Raw genomic sequence first — 16,204 nt, forward strand, 5'->3', positions numbered from 1 at the left:
AGTTCCACCGTGGAGGGCATTCTGACAGGCTGCATCACTGTGTGGTATGGAGAGGCTACTGCACAGGACCGAAAGAAGTTGCAGAAAGTTGTAAATCTAGTCAGCTCCATCTTGTGCACTAGCCTACAGAGTACCCAGGAGATCTTTAGGAAGCGGTGTCTCAGAAAGGCAGCGTCCATTATTAAGGACCTCCAGCACCCAGGGCATGCCCTTTTCTCACTGTTACCGTCAGGTAGGAGGTACAGAAGCCTGAAGGCACACACTCAGCGATTCAGGAACAGATTCTTCCCCTCTGCCATCCGATTCCTAAATGGACTTTGAAGCTTTGGACACTACTGCGCTTTTTTAATATACAGTATTTCTGTTTTTGCACATTTTTAAATAATCTATTCAATATACGTAATTGATTTACTTGTTTATTTATTTATGTTTTATTTTATTTATTATTTTTTTCTCTCTCTGCTGGATTATGTATTGCATTGAACTGCAGCTGCTAAATTAACAAATTTCACATCACATACCGGTGATCATAAACCTGATTGATTCTGATATGCTGTAAGTAGCTGGGAGGTGATAGGTCAGTGTGACAAAGGGCTGAAGAGAGTGGAATCTGATGGGACAGTGGACTAAGGAATAGAGGAAAGGAGGTGAGGAAGGGAACAGGAGGTAGGAATATGTGTGTGATAGACAGATGGTGAGAGCAAGGGGAGGGAAAGAGATGGGATGAATGGATAGGTGGGATTGAGCTGCCAGTCCTACCCCTCCTACAACTGTCTCATTAATGGCTACAATGTTGTAATTCCTGGTGTTGATCCATGCCCTGAGCTCATGCACCTTTCCCACAAAAGTCTTTGCTCAGGACGCGAGTTGCACCGTACTGAACCTTTGTTTCCTAACTTTGTCTAAGGTCTTACTAACATCTGTCTTCACAACTTCTCCACTAACTATTCTGACACTCTAGTTCCCATCCCCCTGCAACACTAGTTTAGACCCCTTTGTGCAGCATTAGCATATCTTCCCACTAAGCTATTAGTCCCTTCCCAGTTCAGCTGCAAACTGTTCCTTCTGTACAGGTCCCTCTTTCCCTGGAAAAGAGCCTTATAATCCAAAAATCTTATGCCCTCCCTCCCACACCAACTCCTTAGCCATATGTTAAAGTATATAATTTTCATAATTCTGGCCTCACTAGCATGTGGCACAGGTAGCAATCCTGAGTGTCATGGTCCAGTCCGTGAAGTCTGCATTCCGGTTCACAGTCTGGTATGTGGACTCAGGACTCCAGGTCTTCCAGCTGTCCCTTGTTTGAGTTAATCATTGGAACCTGAAGTAGCATTGGGATTGAGTGTGGGCTACTGGTTTGTCTTGTCAGTCCCCCTTGGAGCAACCTGCTGATGAAACTATTTGTGATCTCTAGGCCTGGTTGGAGGACCTCTGCTTCATGGAGCCTTGTTGCCACTTGTAGGAGTAGTCTTTGCAGTATGGATTTGGCTGTTTCCTGGGTCAGCTGAGTGGCTGCCAGCCACTCTGAGCTAGGTAGGGATCTGGCCGTTTCCATAGCCAGCTGAGGTTGCTGGCTGAACTGAGACTTGGAGCTACCCTGGAGCAGAGATGGAACTGTCTGTTGTTCTTTGGTGTTTGTCTCTTCTTGTCCTCGCCTCCGTGGGGTAAGTCAGGCTCTCTTGCTGTTGCCCTGCGGGGGTTCATGTCTTGTCATGTCCTCGCCTCCGTGGGTAAGTCTGGCTGTCTTGCCGTTGCCCTGCGGCGGGGGGGGGTGGTGGTGGTCATGTCTTGTCTTGTCCTTGCCTCCGTGGGGTAAGTCAGGCCGTTTTGCCATTGCCCTGCGGGGGGTCACATCCTGCCTTGTCCATGCCTCTGTTGGGTAAGTCTGGCCATTCTGCCATTACCTGACGGAGAGATCTGTCCCACCTTGGTGTGGAGATGAAGTTGAGTCCCGGCTTGTCGAAGGATAAGTCCCAGCTCTATGTTGATGTTCAATTCCCAGTCTGTCTCTCAGCTCCAGCCTCCGAGTTATCAGCCTCCGCGTTTCAAGAACCCTAGCCTCGACGATCCCGCAGGCAAGCTTCAAGAACCCTAGCCTCGACGATCCCGCAGGCAAGCTCCAAGAACCCTAGTCTCGACGATCCCGCAGGCAAGCTTCAAGGACCCTAGTCTCGACGATCCCGCAGGCAAGCTAAGCCTCAAGCCATGTCATGTCCTTGCCTGGTTCTGGGGTCTGAGCCCGAGGCAAGACCCAGGTTCTGTGTCTTTGTCCAATCTCGGGCTCAGAGTCCAAGCCTTGTCTCCTCGTCCATGGTTCCTAGTCCTGGTCCCGCTTTCCCTAGCCCAAGTCTGCATTCTTGTACCTGCTCCTGGTCTGAATTCTGTCATGTCCCTACTCTAGTCAAGTCCTGTTCCTTGTACTTCATTGTCTGTGTCTTGCATTTGGGTCTGTTCCCAGCACCCCATTGTGACACTCAGATCACAACCCTGGAGGTCCTGTCCCTTAACTTAGCACCTAATTCCCTGAACTCCCTATGGAGAACCTTGTCACTCGTGCTACCCATGTCATTGGGAACTACATGGACCATGACCTCTGGCTGTTCACCCTCTCACTTGAGAATTGAGTTCCTCCAACATTTTGTCAGTGTTACTATGGATTTCCAGCACCTACAGAATCTCCTGTGTTTCCAATTATGTTGACTTTTCATGAATAGTCAAGAGTTGTCAGTGCTCAACTGCTTGATCTTTAATGATAGGTTGTATTAATTTGCCAACAAAAGTTTTGGGATAATTGGTTAAATTGCCAACGCATTCAAAACCAATTCCCTGGTTCTCACACTTCTCCGAACATAGGAAAGGCAAGTCTAATGTTCTAATTTACACCAGGTGGTTACTATTACCTGCACTAGAACGTAGAACATTACAGCACCACAGTAGTGTAGTGGTTAGCATGACATTATTACAGCTCAGGGCATCAGAGATTGGAGTTCCGTTCTAGTGTTCTCTGTAAGAAAGTTTGTACATTCTCCCCGTGACTGTGCGGGTTTCCTCCAGGTGCTCTGGTTTCCTCCCACAGTCCAAAGACATACTGGTTAGTAGGTTAATTGGTCATCGTAAATTAGGCTAAGGTTAAATCAGGGGTTGCTGGACAGTGTGGCTCAAAGCACTGGAAGGACCTATTCCACACTGTACCCCTAAATAAAAAAAGTACAGGCCCTTTGGCCCACAATATTGTGCTGACCTTTTAATCTACTCTAAGATCCAACCAACCCTTCCCTTCCACCGACTCCCCCATTATCTATCAGCTATGTGCCTATCAATGGGTTTCTTAAATGTCCCTAATATAGCTGCATCTATCAACACCCCCAGCAGCACATTCCATGCATCCACCACTCTGTGTAAACACACACCTCTGACACCATCTCTATACTTTCCACCAATCACCTTAAAATTATCTCCTCTCGTATTAGCCATTTCTGCTCTGGGGAAAAAGTATCTGGCTGTCTATTCTATCTAAACCTGTTATCATCTTGTACACCTGTATCAAGTCACCTTGCATCCTCAGCCTGCAAGGTAAAAGCCCTAGCTTGCCCATTTTATCCTCATAAGACATGCTCTCTGATCCAGGCAGCATCCTGGTAAATTTCCTCCGCACTCTCTCAAAAATTCCACATCCTTCCTCCAGTGAGGTGACCAGAACCGAACACAATACTCCAAATGTGATCTAACTAGGGTTTTGTAGAGTTGCAACATTACCTCACGACTCTTGAACTTAATCCTCTGACTGCTGAATGCTAACACACCGTACACCTTCATAATCATCCTATCAACTTGTGTAGTAACTTTGAGAGATCTATGGACTGCTTCCTGCAGTTCTGAATGCATTTTCCTTTAGTTTTATCTTCTCATTAGTATTCTTTTATAGAGTCAGAGTCATAGTAAAGTACAGCACAGAAAAAGGACCTTCAGCCCACCTAGTCCATGCCAAACCATTTATAAGGTGGAGTAATTAGCCTACAGTGGTATAAACTGACTCTTTGAACATCAGCCACTGATCTATTGACAGAATTGTGTGGCATACTGTAGATTCACTCTTTCCCATCTCATTGAAGTCAGACTTGCCTAACAACTAGTGTGTTATCAGCTGCTCACTAGTTATCAGCTAACCAAATTGGGGTAATTATTTATCATGAAATCTAATCCAATTTGCCCTTTCATGAGCTTTCGGATACATTGTTCCAGAAACCTAACCCAAGACAGTCCAAAAATTTATTGACTCTATGACAAGAGCTTGTCTACTTATCCCAATATTTGTAAAAATAAACAGCAAGCATTTGCTTTTGCTGCACGCTTGTCTAGTCTCTGCACTTATGCATTCTACCATTTCACAGTTGCTACTGCAAGATCAATACACAACTCCAAATGATTTTTTTTTTGTTTTGTAAACGCAAAACTTTCTGCAGATGCTGGAAATCTAGAGCAAAACACATGAAATGCTGGGGGCTCCCGGCCGGTGAGGCAGCTTCCATGGAGGGGAACAGCCAGTCGATGTTTTGGGCTGAGCCCCTTCATCAGGACTGGAAAGGAAGGGGGCAAAAGCCAGGATAAGTAGGTGGGGGAAAGGGAAGGAATACAAACTGGCAGGCGATAGGTGAAACCAGGTGAGGAGGAAGGTGGGTGAGGGAGAGGGGGTGAAGTGAGAAGCTGGGAGGTGATTGGTGGAAAAGGTAAAGGGCTGGAGAAGATGGAATCTAGTAGGAGAGGAGAGTGGACCATGGAAGTAAGGAAAGGAGGAGGGAAACCAGAAGGAGGTGATGGATAGGTGAGGAGAAGAGAAGGAGTGAGAGTGAGAACTAGGATATCCAGGTGGTCAGCCAGTTTAATTTATCTTCCTATCTCTGTCCACAGCCTCCTCTCTTGAGGCTAGAAACAGATTTGAGGAAAAGCACCTCATATTCTGTACCTGTCTCTGCCATTCTTTTGGATTAATCAGCTATGTGGAGGGGTGGGGTGTCTGTTGCATGGGCAACAGCTTGCTCTCCATATCGTACTGCCCTGGTTTGCAGATCATGTAGATAGCTAGGACACAACATCCATGGTCAACCCTGACCAATGAACGGGCTGAAGTCTCCTACCTGATGACATCAACATCGATTTCTCTATCTTCCAGTAACCACCCCCCTCTGTCCTGTTTTCCCACTTATCCATCGGTCCTCATCAACTTGTCTCTTTTCCCTCGCCTGCCCTCTCAATCTGCCCATCGCACACACATTCCTCCATCCAGTTTTCCTCCTCAATGATCATATTCCATCTTCTTCAATCCTTTGTCACTTCCACCTATCATTTCTCAGCTTTTTACATCATTCCCAACCCCCACATGTCACCAGGATCCACCCATCACCTGCCAATTCTTTGCTCCACCCCTTCACCCCACATTTTTACACAGACTATCTCCCTCCTTCTTTCCAGTCCTAACTCAATAGGTCAACTGTCCATTTCGCTCCATAAATGCTGCCTGACCCGCTGAGTTCCTCCAACATTTGGTGTGTGTTGTTGTTGAGTACACACTTGGTGGCCACTTGACTCAGTGGTCACTTAACGAGCAGCTGTAATCTATACACCCGCTCATTAATGCAAATATCTAATCAGCCAATCATAAGGCATCAACTCAATGCATCATAAACACATGCAGGCGTGGTCAAGAGGTTCAGTTGTTGCTCAGACCAAACGTCAGAACGGGGAAGAAATGTGATCTAAGTGACTTTGACGGTGAAATACTTGTTGGTGCCAGACGGGGTGGTTTGAGTATCTCAGAAACTGCTGATTTCCTGGGATTTTCACTTACAACAGTCTCTAGAGTTTACAGAGAATCCCACGAAAAACAAAATTTATATCCAGTGAGCGGCAGTTCTGTGGGTGAAAATTCCTTGTTAATGAGAGAGGTTAGAGGAGAGTGGGCAGACTGACAGGATGATGACAGCAACTCATATAGCCATTCATTACAACAGTGCTGTGTAGAAGAGCACCTCTGAACACATAATACATCAAACCTTGAAGTGGATGAGTTACAACAGCAGAGGACCACAAACATACAGTCAGTGGCCACTTTATTAGGTACAGGGGCTACGAAATAAAATGGCCACTGAGTGTATACTGGTTCACTAGCCTAGAGCTACAAATATGGTAAAATGATAGATACAGTGAACTTAGGATGCAGAGTCAATGACCCAAGAGTAATAACATCCAATCATATTTTTTCTGTATTTGTATGTTGAGTTTCCAACGTGGTTATATCCCTACAGTTGCAAGCTGAGATCAGTCTGTCTCATACCACTGAGTTGATTCACAGATAGGGCAGCATGGAGTGTGAGGTATGTGAATGGTTGTCTATAGATGTACAGTACATGTGACTATGTGAAGTTAATTTCCATGCACATTGTCTACACTTCTCCCATCTCAGTAAAACAGCCAGCATAATCAAAGTTCCAGCCTCCCAGCCTCCCAGCCTCACTCACTTCCTTCCTCCCCCTTCGTTCCCCTCCTCTGTAGGTACAGCGTTCAAAAGGTCCCTCTAGCACAATGAACTATACAGCACAGCAACCCACCGATTTAGCATTAACCCCTCTCCTCTGCTGTTGGGCAGAAGATACAAGTTGGCACCTGAAAGCACGTCCCACCAGGCTCAAGGACAGCCTCTACCCCACTGTTATAAGACTATTGAACAGTCCCCTAGTATGATAGGATGGACTCTTGACTTCACAATGTTCCTCATTCTGGCCTGCAACCTTATTGTCTGCCTGCACTGCAACAGTAACACTTCATTTTGCATTCCGTTATTGTTTTCCCTTGTATTACCTCAATGCCCTCATGTGATGAAGTGATCTGTATGGATGGTTTGCAAAATAAAGCTTCTCACTGACCCAACAGGAGTCCTTGCATCTGTATTTGTTAATTGCCGTCTTATCTAGAGTCATTAAGCTCTCGTGCTTTCAGCTTAGTCGTGTCAAGTTAGTTGTTACTGGCAGCGGTTTTCTACATTCTGTGATTACTTAAATTATTTAGAGTTTATCATGTGGTCCTCGTGTGTGTTTTGAGAATGATTCTGCTGACAGTGTCACTTGGTTAAGCCACCGAAGTTCAGCTGGAGTTCCAATGAATAAACTCTTGTTTCTGTCTTGGGGTGGGAGTTTATCGTTCCCCTGAACCTGGGTTCATGTGAAAGTATGCGCACCTCAGTACATGTGAAAGTAGTAAACCAATTTACCAACTTAACGTGTAAGGGATTGTGTGAGAGTGTCTACATGAAATGGGATGGTATGTTATTGCTTATATAAATGTGTATATGAAGATGAATGTCAGGAGCACCTGGATCTATGACACTGTGGCCATGACAGAGACTTGGATGGTGCAGTGGCAGGAATGGCTACTTCAAGTGCCAGGCATTAGATGTTTCAGAAAGGACAGGGTGGGAGGCAAAAGAGGTCAGGGTGTGGCACTGTTGATCAGAGATAGTGTCGCTGTCACAATGGGGTGCTGGAAACGGACCCAAATGCAAGACACAGACACTTAAGTACAAAGAACAGGACATGACTAGAGTAGGGACGTGACAGGATACAGACAAGGAGCAGGGACAAGAACGCAGACTAGGGCTTGGACCCCGAGCCAGAGACTGGACAAGGACCCAGAACCTGGCTCTTGCCTTGGGCTCGGGCCCCAGAACCAGGCATGAACATGGCATGACTGCAGGACTGGAGGCTGGGGTCTTGAGGCTTGAGGCTTGGAGACAGGCTTGGGGGCTTGAGGCTTGGAGACAGGCTTGAGGTCTTGGTCTTGAGGCTTAAGCTTAGAAACATAGGAAATAGGTACAGGAGTAGGCCATTCGGCCCTTCGAGCCTGCACCGCCATTCAGTATGATCGTGGCTGATCATCCAACTCAGAACCCTGTACCTGCCTTCTCTCCATACCCCCGATCCCTTTAGCCACAAGGGCCATATCTAACTCCCTCTTAAATATAGCCAATGAACTGGCCTCAACTGTTTCCTGTGGCAGAGAATTCCACAGATTCACCACTCTCTGTGTGAAGAAGTTTTTCCTAATCTCGGTCCTAAAAGGCTTCCCCTTTATCCTCAAACTGTGACCCCTCGTTCTGGTTTTCCCCAACATCGGGAACAATCTTCCTGCATCTAGCCTGTCCAATCCCTTCAGAATTTTATACGTTTCAATCAGATCTCCCCTCAAGCTTGGAGACAGGCTGGGGTCTTGGTCTTGGGCTTGAGTCTAGGGTACTTCAAGGCTTGGGTATGGACTCTGAGCCAGAGACTGGGCAAGGACCCAGAACCTGGGCCTTGACTCGAGCTCAGACTCCAGAACTAGGCAAGGTCAAGAGAGGCTACAGGACTGGACATGACTTGGGCGTGGAACTCCTGAGTAGGGCGAGACACAAGGACAGGTAAAGGCACATGGACAGGACTCGGATAGGACTGGACGAGGGCCCTCAGGAGCACGGAGCCTTGGACTAGAAGAGACATGAGCATGGAACAGAGAGCCGGGACCCCTCCTTGGGAACAGGACGTAGGGCTGGGACTCATATACAGAACGCTGAACATGAAGAGACGGATCCCAACACAAGGTGGCGGCAAACAGCCGGACCCACCTGGTGAAGGCGAGGACACAGAGACAGTTCCCAACACTAGGTGGCGGCAAATGGCCAGACCCACCTAGCGAAGGCGTGGACTCAGAGAGACAATTCCACACAACGAAAGACAGTTCCTTATCTTGAGCTAACAAGGCTCCGGTCTTGTTCCAGCGGTAAGACTTCAGCGATACAGGCGGGGTATCCAGGCTAGGTGATCCTGCAGAGAGTCAGGCGAGGTATCCAGGCAGGGAGTCAGGCGAGGGGGGGAAAGACAGGGAGGGGAACAGGACAGTCCAGCCGGGAATCCTTGGTTTGCAGAGGTATTTATGTCTCAGCCCCAAAATGAGAAATATGTGCCCACAACAGAAACTGGGGAAAACCAGAAACCCCGGAACAAGGAACCATAGGCTGGACCGTGAACCGGAACACGGACTTCACGGACCAGTCTATGACAGTCACGGCTGCAGTAAAGGAGGAAGTCATGGCGAGGTTGTCTACAGAGTCTCTGTGGGTGGAAGTTAGGAATAGGAAGGGGTCAATAACTCGGCTGTGTGTTTTTTATTGACCACCCAATAGTAACAGGGTTATTGAGGAGCAGATAGGGAGCAGATTCTGGAAAGGAGTAATAATAACAGAGTTGTTGTGGTGGGAGATTTTAATTTTCCAAATATTGATTGGCATTTCCCCAGAGTGAGGGGTTTAGATGGGTTGGAGTTTGCTAGGTGTGTTCAGGAAGGTTTCTGGACACGATATGTAGATAAGCCTACAAGAGGAGAGGCTGTACTTGATCTGGTATTGGGAAAGGAACCTTGTCAGGTGTCAGATCTCTCAGTGGGAGAACATTTTGGAGATAGTGATCACAATATTATCTCCTTTACCATAGTATTGGAGAGGGATAGGAACAGACAAGTTAGGAAACATTTAATTGGAGTAAGGGGAAATACGAGGCTATCAGGCAGGAACTTGGAAGTATAAATTGGAAACAGATGTTCTCAGGGAAGAAATGTTCAGGGGATATTTGCGTGGGGTTCTTCGTAGATACGTTCCAATGAGACAGGGAAAGGATGGTAGGGTACAGGGACCGTGGTGTACAAAGGCTGTTGTAAATCTAGTCAAGAAGAAAGAAAAGCTTACAAAAGGTTCAGAGAGCTAGGTAATGTTAGAGATCTAGAAGATTATAAGGCTAATAGGAAGGAGCGTAAGAATGAAATTAGGAGAGCCAGAAGGGACCATGAGAAGGCCTTGGCGAGCAGGATTAAGGAAAACCCCAAGGCATTCTACAAGTATGTGAAGAACAAGAGGATAAGACATGAGCGAATAGGACCAAGTGTGACAGTGGAAAAGTGTATATGGAACTGTAGGAGATGGCAGAGGTACTTAATGAATACTTTGCTTCAGTATTCACTACGGAAAAGGATCTTGGTGATTGTAGGGATGACTTGCAGCGGACTGAAAAGCTTGAGCATGTAGATATTAAGAATGAAGATGTGCTGGAGCTTTTGGAAAGCATCAAGTTGGATAAGTTACTGGGATTGGACGGGATGTACCCCAGGCTACTGTGGGGAGAAGATTTCTGAGCCCCTGGCGATGATCTTTGCATCATCAATAAGGACAGGAGAAGTTCCAGAGGATTGGAGGATTGCGGATGTTGTTCCCTTATTCAAGAAAGGGAGTGGGGATAGCCCAGGAAATTATAGACCAGTGAGTCTTACTTCAGATGGTTGGTAAGTTGATGGAGGAGATCCTGAGAGGCAGGATTTATGAACATTTGGAGAGGCATAATATGATTAGGAATAGTCAGCATGGCTTTGTCAAGGGCAGGTTGTGCCTTACGAACCTGATTGAATTTTTTGAGGATGTGACTAAACACATTGATGAAAGTACAGCTGTAGATGTAGTGTATATGGATTTTAGCAAGGCATTTGATAAGGTACCCCATGCAGGGCTTATTGAGAAAATAAGGAGGCATGGGATCCAAGGGGACATTGCTTTGTGGATCCAGAACTGGCTTGCCCACAGAAGGCAAAGAGTGGTTGTAGATGGGTCATATTCTGCATGGAGGCCAGTAACCAGAGGTGTGCCTCAGGGATCTGTTCTGGGACCCCTACTCTTTGTGATTTTTATAAATGACCTGGATGAGGAAGTGGAGGTATGGGTTAGTAAATTTGCTGATGACACAAAGGTTGGGAGTATTCTGGATAGTGTGGAGGACTTTCAGAGGTTACAGCGGACATTGATAGGATGCAAAACTGGGCTGAGAAGTGGCAGATGGAGTTCAATCCAGATAAGCGTGAGGTGGTTCATTTCGGTAGATCAAATATGATGGCAGAATATAGTATCAATGGTAAGACTCTTGGCAGTGTGGAGGATCAGAGGGATCTTGGGGTCTGAGTCCATAGGACACTCAAAGTTGCTGCGCATGTTGACTCTGCGGTTGAGAAGGCATGCGGTGCATTGGCCTTCATCAATCGTGGGATTGAGTTTAAGAGCCGAGAGGTAATGTTGCAGCTATATAGGACCCTGGTCAGACCCCACTTGGAGTACTGTGCTCAGTTCTGGTCGCCATACTACAGGAAAGATGTGGAAACCATAGAAAGGGTGCAGAGGAGATTTACAAGGATGTTGCCTGGATTGGGTAACATGCCTATGAGCATAGGTTGAGTGAACTTGGCCTTTTTTCCTTGGAGCGACGGAGGATGAGAGGTGACCTGATGGAGATGTACAAGGTAATGAGAGGCATTGATCGTGTGGATAGTCAGAGGCTTTTCCCAGGGCTGAGATGGCTAACACGAGAGGGAATAGTTTTAAGGTGCTTGGAAGTAGGTACAGAGGAGATGTCAGGGGTAAGTTTTTTATGCAGAGTGGTGAGTGCATGGAATGGGCTGCCAGCGGTGGCAGTGGAGGCGGAAACAGTAGGTTCTTTTAAGAGACTCCTGGATGGATACATGGAGCTTAGAAAAATAGAGGGTTATGGGTAAAGCCTGGGTAGTTCTAAGATAAGGACATGTTTGGCACAGCTTGGTGGGCCGAAGGGCCTGTATTGTGCCGTAGGTTTCCTATGTTTCTATGTTGATATCTGTACGCATGAAAGGTTATTCGGATACAGTGTACACGTGTGTTCAGAATTATGTAAATGTACAGGCAATAGTGAATTTTTAAATTGTGTCTGCCTGCAAAATTGTATCAGTATTTATTCATGTATAACTCTGCACATGTGTGCTCCTGATCACAGCAGTGTTGGTGCACTTGTTCCGGGCAGACAGGGCTCATCAGCCGTGGTTGGCAGTTCATCTCGGAGAAGAAAATCTCTGATCTCAAACCTCTGCCAGCTTCTCATGGGGAAGGCTTCAGGGGAAAACCTTGAGGAAAAATCCAGAGCTGGAATCCCTAAGACAGTGTGCAGTTGATTTCAATGCTGACTGGCAACCCCTGCAATGCCACTGGTGCCAATCTGTACCGGTCTCTGCTGTTCCTTTGGATTCATCAGCTGTGTGGAGAGGGGGAGCCTGATGCATTGGCACACCTTTCTCTCCATATCGTACTCCCCTGGTGTGCGTACTTGCTTGCCTGTGCAGACAGCTGGGGTTCAACATCCATGGTCGATCCTGATCAAAGGAGGTCCTCTGCTATAAGAATATTATAATTTAATTGTCAATGTGTGCAAAGAATTGCTTGTGTAACTCTTGGTTCGGTTAGCAGCTTAATATAGGGGATGATAGCCTCCGGCCTGGCCAAACTTAAGAAATCTCGTTTGGGTGGATGCTGCGTGATGTGTCCCCTGTTACAAATCAGTACCATGAAATAACAAACTGTACAAAATATGTGATTAAACGATTGAACTTTATAATTCTTGATTTGACTATATGATTATTAAAGAAACAAAGAAAAGGGCCCATTCTCATGAAAGAGTCTATTGTGCAATGTTGGAGCTCACTGATAAGGCCGCTCGTCCACCATCGACCTCCTCCAATCGTCGCTGACCTTCGGACCCTCACTCCAAGTCCGCTCTGTCTGGTGATTTACCAACTCTCTCCACTTATGTCTTCTCTCCTCATCTCTCCTCAGCAAAAACCACGAAATCCCTCTCCCAACCACACAAGAAAGAACAATATCCCACTCATTGGCTAACATGCCCCATTATCTCTAGTCATAACCCAAACATTACTACCTCAGAGAAATCATTACCTTAGCAGTGGAACATTACAGAGAGGCCATTACATTAGCAGTGCAATGCTCTGTTACACTCTCCCCCACCAAACTTAGTCATGTCCTCATGACGTTGAGATAATTCACCAACCCTTCCTGCAAAACACAAAGTCCAATCCAGGTGTAAAAGGCAGTGACATAGTTCCCCAAAATGGAAGGGGTCACACTCTATTCCCCTGGTGCTACATAGGCCAGCCTATCCAGCCTAATTCTCTGAGACCTCTGCACCCCCTCACCTAACTCTTCAGGTTCAGACACTACTGGAGATATTTCTGGTCTACCTGGCGAGTCCTCCCCCAATCTATCTCTTGTGTCCACCTGCAACTTGCAGCCCTCTGTCCCATGACCAACGCCCGCTTCCTCCCTTACAGAGTCCCACGGCAACCCAGGCTGCCCCCAGATAACACCCCCCCCAACTTCACCTGACTCAGCGGGAGAAGGGCCAGGAGTCTCTTCCTCAATCAATGGGGAGTTAGCGAAAGGCGGCAAATACCACACATCCTGGTCCTCATCCTCCAAATCAGTATCCCTTTCAGGGGTGGGGGCCGGCCTAACCTCTCCTGCTGTGGGCCCTGCAGTAGACTCCAAGCCGGGCTCTGGGTCTACCTACACCCCTTGACCCAGGGCAACAGGTGGTTCTGTTGAAGAATCTTGACAGGCCAATTCCCCTCCTCTGGTTTCACCCGGAAAGCTGGTAGGTTTGGCATCTGACTCCACTTGCTCTTCTTGCTGAACTCCATGGTCCCGAGCATGTCTAGCAAGGTCTGATCAAATCTCTCAGGCTGGGGATTACCCTGTGGGTGATAGGACGTGGTCCTCGATTTCTTGACTCCACGCATGCCCAGTAACTCATGGATGAGTCTGCTCTCGAAATCCCATCCCCGATCACTATGTATCCACTTGGGAAGGCCATAATAGATGAAATACTTCTCCCATATCACTTTTGTCATCGTAGATACCCTCTGGTCCCTGGTAGGAAAAGCCTGAGCATATCCGGTGTAGTGGTCTGTGATGACAAAGTCATTCGCCGTGTTGCTGGCATCGGGTTCTATTGACAGGAAATCCATATGCACCAGGTCCAGAGGTCCCACACTCTGCAAGTGGGACAAGGGAGATGCCCGTGTAGTCAGTGTCTTCCGCCATATGCATCGAATGCACGACTTGCAGTATTCTTCAACCTCTGATTTCATCCGGGGCCAGTAAAACCGGTCTCTGAGCAATTCATAGGTCTTTTCCACACCCAAATGAATCATCATGAAATGACTTCAAAGCAATCCTCCGATACTTCTTGGGCAGAACCAGCTGGCACGTGACCGATATATAATCAGGTTCTTCAACTCCAACCGAGGGCCATTCTTGCAGTAATGGAGGCACCGACGCATGTTTTGAAACCCCACCATGAGCTCCATATGGCTTCTTGTTGGGCCCAAAGCATTGTCCAGTGCTTGCACGTAATTGACAGCTGTCGCTACAGGATACCTTAACCTGACGGCTCTTACAATGTCAGCAGCCGCCCATTCAAAATTTCAACCAGTCTCTATTGCTTTACGTCATCAGAGCACTGCCACTCATCTAACAACTGAGGTACGCTCTGCCCAAATCTCATAGTTCTCCTCCCCTTTAGGCGTGGGCATAATTCCAGAGAATAGGCGGAGCCTACCATAGCTGGGACTTTGAACCTGATTTTTCCATTTATTCGCCAGAGAGGTAAGGGTGAACACTACCTCAGAATTCTCACTCTTCACTGGGGGACGGGGACTAACTAGACATTCCAAAACTGACCACTCCTTCCCCTCACTCCTCAGAAATGAGAGAACCCTGTCTTTGAAATCTCTGCCCCCAGCTACCGCTATGTCAACGCTGGCCTGCATTAAAATGAGAGCAGCACCCACCATTTTATCAAACCTTGCCCCGCAATCACAACTTTAACAGTTATTAACAGGCAAATTAACAATTCATGGGGAGTACGAATATCTCCCCCACTGGTTCAATGCTCAGGGTCCAATGGAATCAATCCCAGACGAGCCCCCACAATTATAATTCTCCGTTCAGCTAGTGGCTTAGTATAGGGGATGATAGCCCCCAGCCTGGCCAAACTTTTAAGAAATCTCGTTTGGGTGGATGCTGTGCGATGTATCCTCTATTACAAATCAGTACCGCGAAACAACAAACAGTTCACAATAGGCAATTAAATAATTGAGCTTTATAATTCTTAATTTGATTCTTAACTTAATATGGTCAGTAAAGAGACAAAAAAAGGGCCCATTCTCATGGAACAGTCTTATGCGCAAACGTTGGAGCTCAGTGATAAGGACGTTTGTCCACCATCGACCTCCTCCGATCGGCGCTCCGAGTACTCTCTGTCTGGTGGTCTACCAACTCTCTTCATTCGTGTCTTCTCTCCTCATCTCTCTGTGAAAGACTGCAAAATCCCTGCTCCCAGACCCACAGGAAAGAACAATATCTCGCTCTTTGGCTAACATGCTGCATTATCTCTAGTCATAGCCCAAATATTGCTGCTACAGAGAAACCATTACCTTAGCAGTGAAACATTACAGAGCGGCCATTACATTCGCAGTGAAACCTTACAGTGTGGTACAATTGTAAGTATATATCATCTTATTCACTCTTTTTAGGATATCCCAATACACTTTATAGTCAGTGAGGTTTTTGGAAAGTGTAATCACTGCTAGGTTGCAGGAAACAGGGCAGCCAGTTCACATCAGCGAGCTCCCACCAGTTGATCATAAAAAATTAAATTGCTTATGGTGTTGATTGCAGAAGGGATAAATATCTGCCCAAAACAATGAGATAACTGAACAGCCAGCTTTTATCTGCAACTGGTCCTTAAATTCATGAGTATGTCTCACCTGAAAGACAGTTCACAGCTCTGCAGCTCTCCTTCAGTACCACACAAGAGATCAACTAGGACTTTGGAACCCAGGTCTCACAACAGAGCCTTAAAGCTGCAGCCCGGTGAGTGCTCTGTAAACTGGCCCAAAGTCGACACTGTGTGCACAGAAATTGGCTTATGACCTTGTATGCTCCTGTGTCAGTCTTAAGTCAAGAGTGTGAGAAAGTACTTGAAGATTTATGCATGGGAGGGATACATTTGGATATTGATATTGGTGCTGGTATTGATTTATTGGGGATGGTGGGGTGGAGATACATCTCTCCCAAAGGAGGTGTACAGTGCTCCTTCCCTCCACTAACCTGCAGGTTTCAAGCTTTTGTATCTTCTGCCCGATGGGAGAGGGGAGAAGAGAGAACGTCCAGGTTGGGTAGCGTCTTTGATGATATTATGGTCTTCCCAACAGCCTGCTGGGAAGAGGAATTTAATGGAAGAGCTACAGTATTGCTGTG

The sequence above is a fragment of the Mobula hypostoma genome, chromosome 2, assembly GCF_963921235.1.
Source record: "Mobula hypostoma chromosome 2, sMobHyp1.1, whole genome shotgun sequence".
Lineage (NCBI taxonomy): Eukaryota > Metazoa > Chordata > Chondrichthyes > Myliobatiformes > Myliobatidae > Mobula > Mobula hypostoma.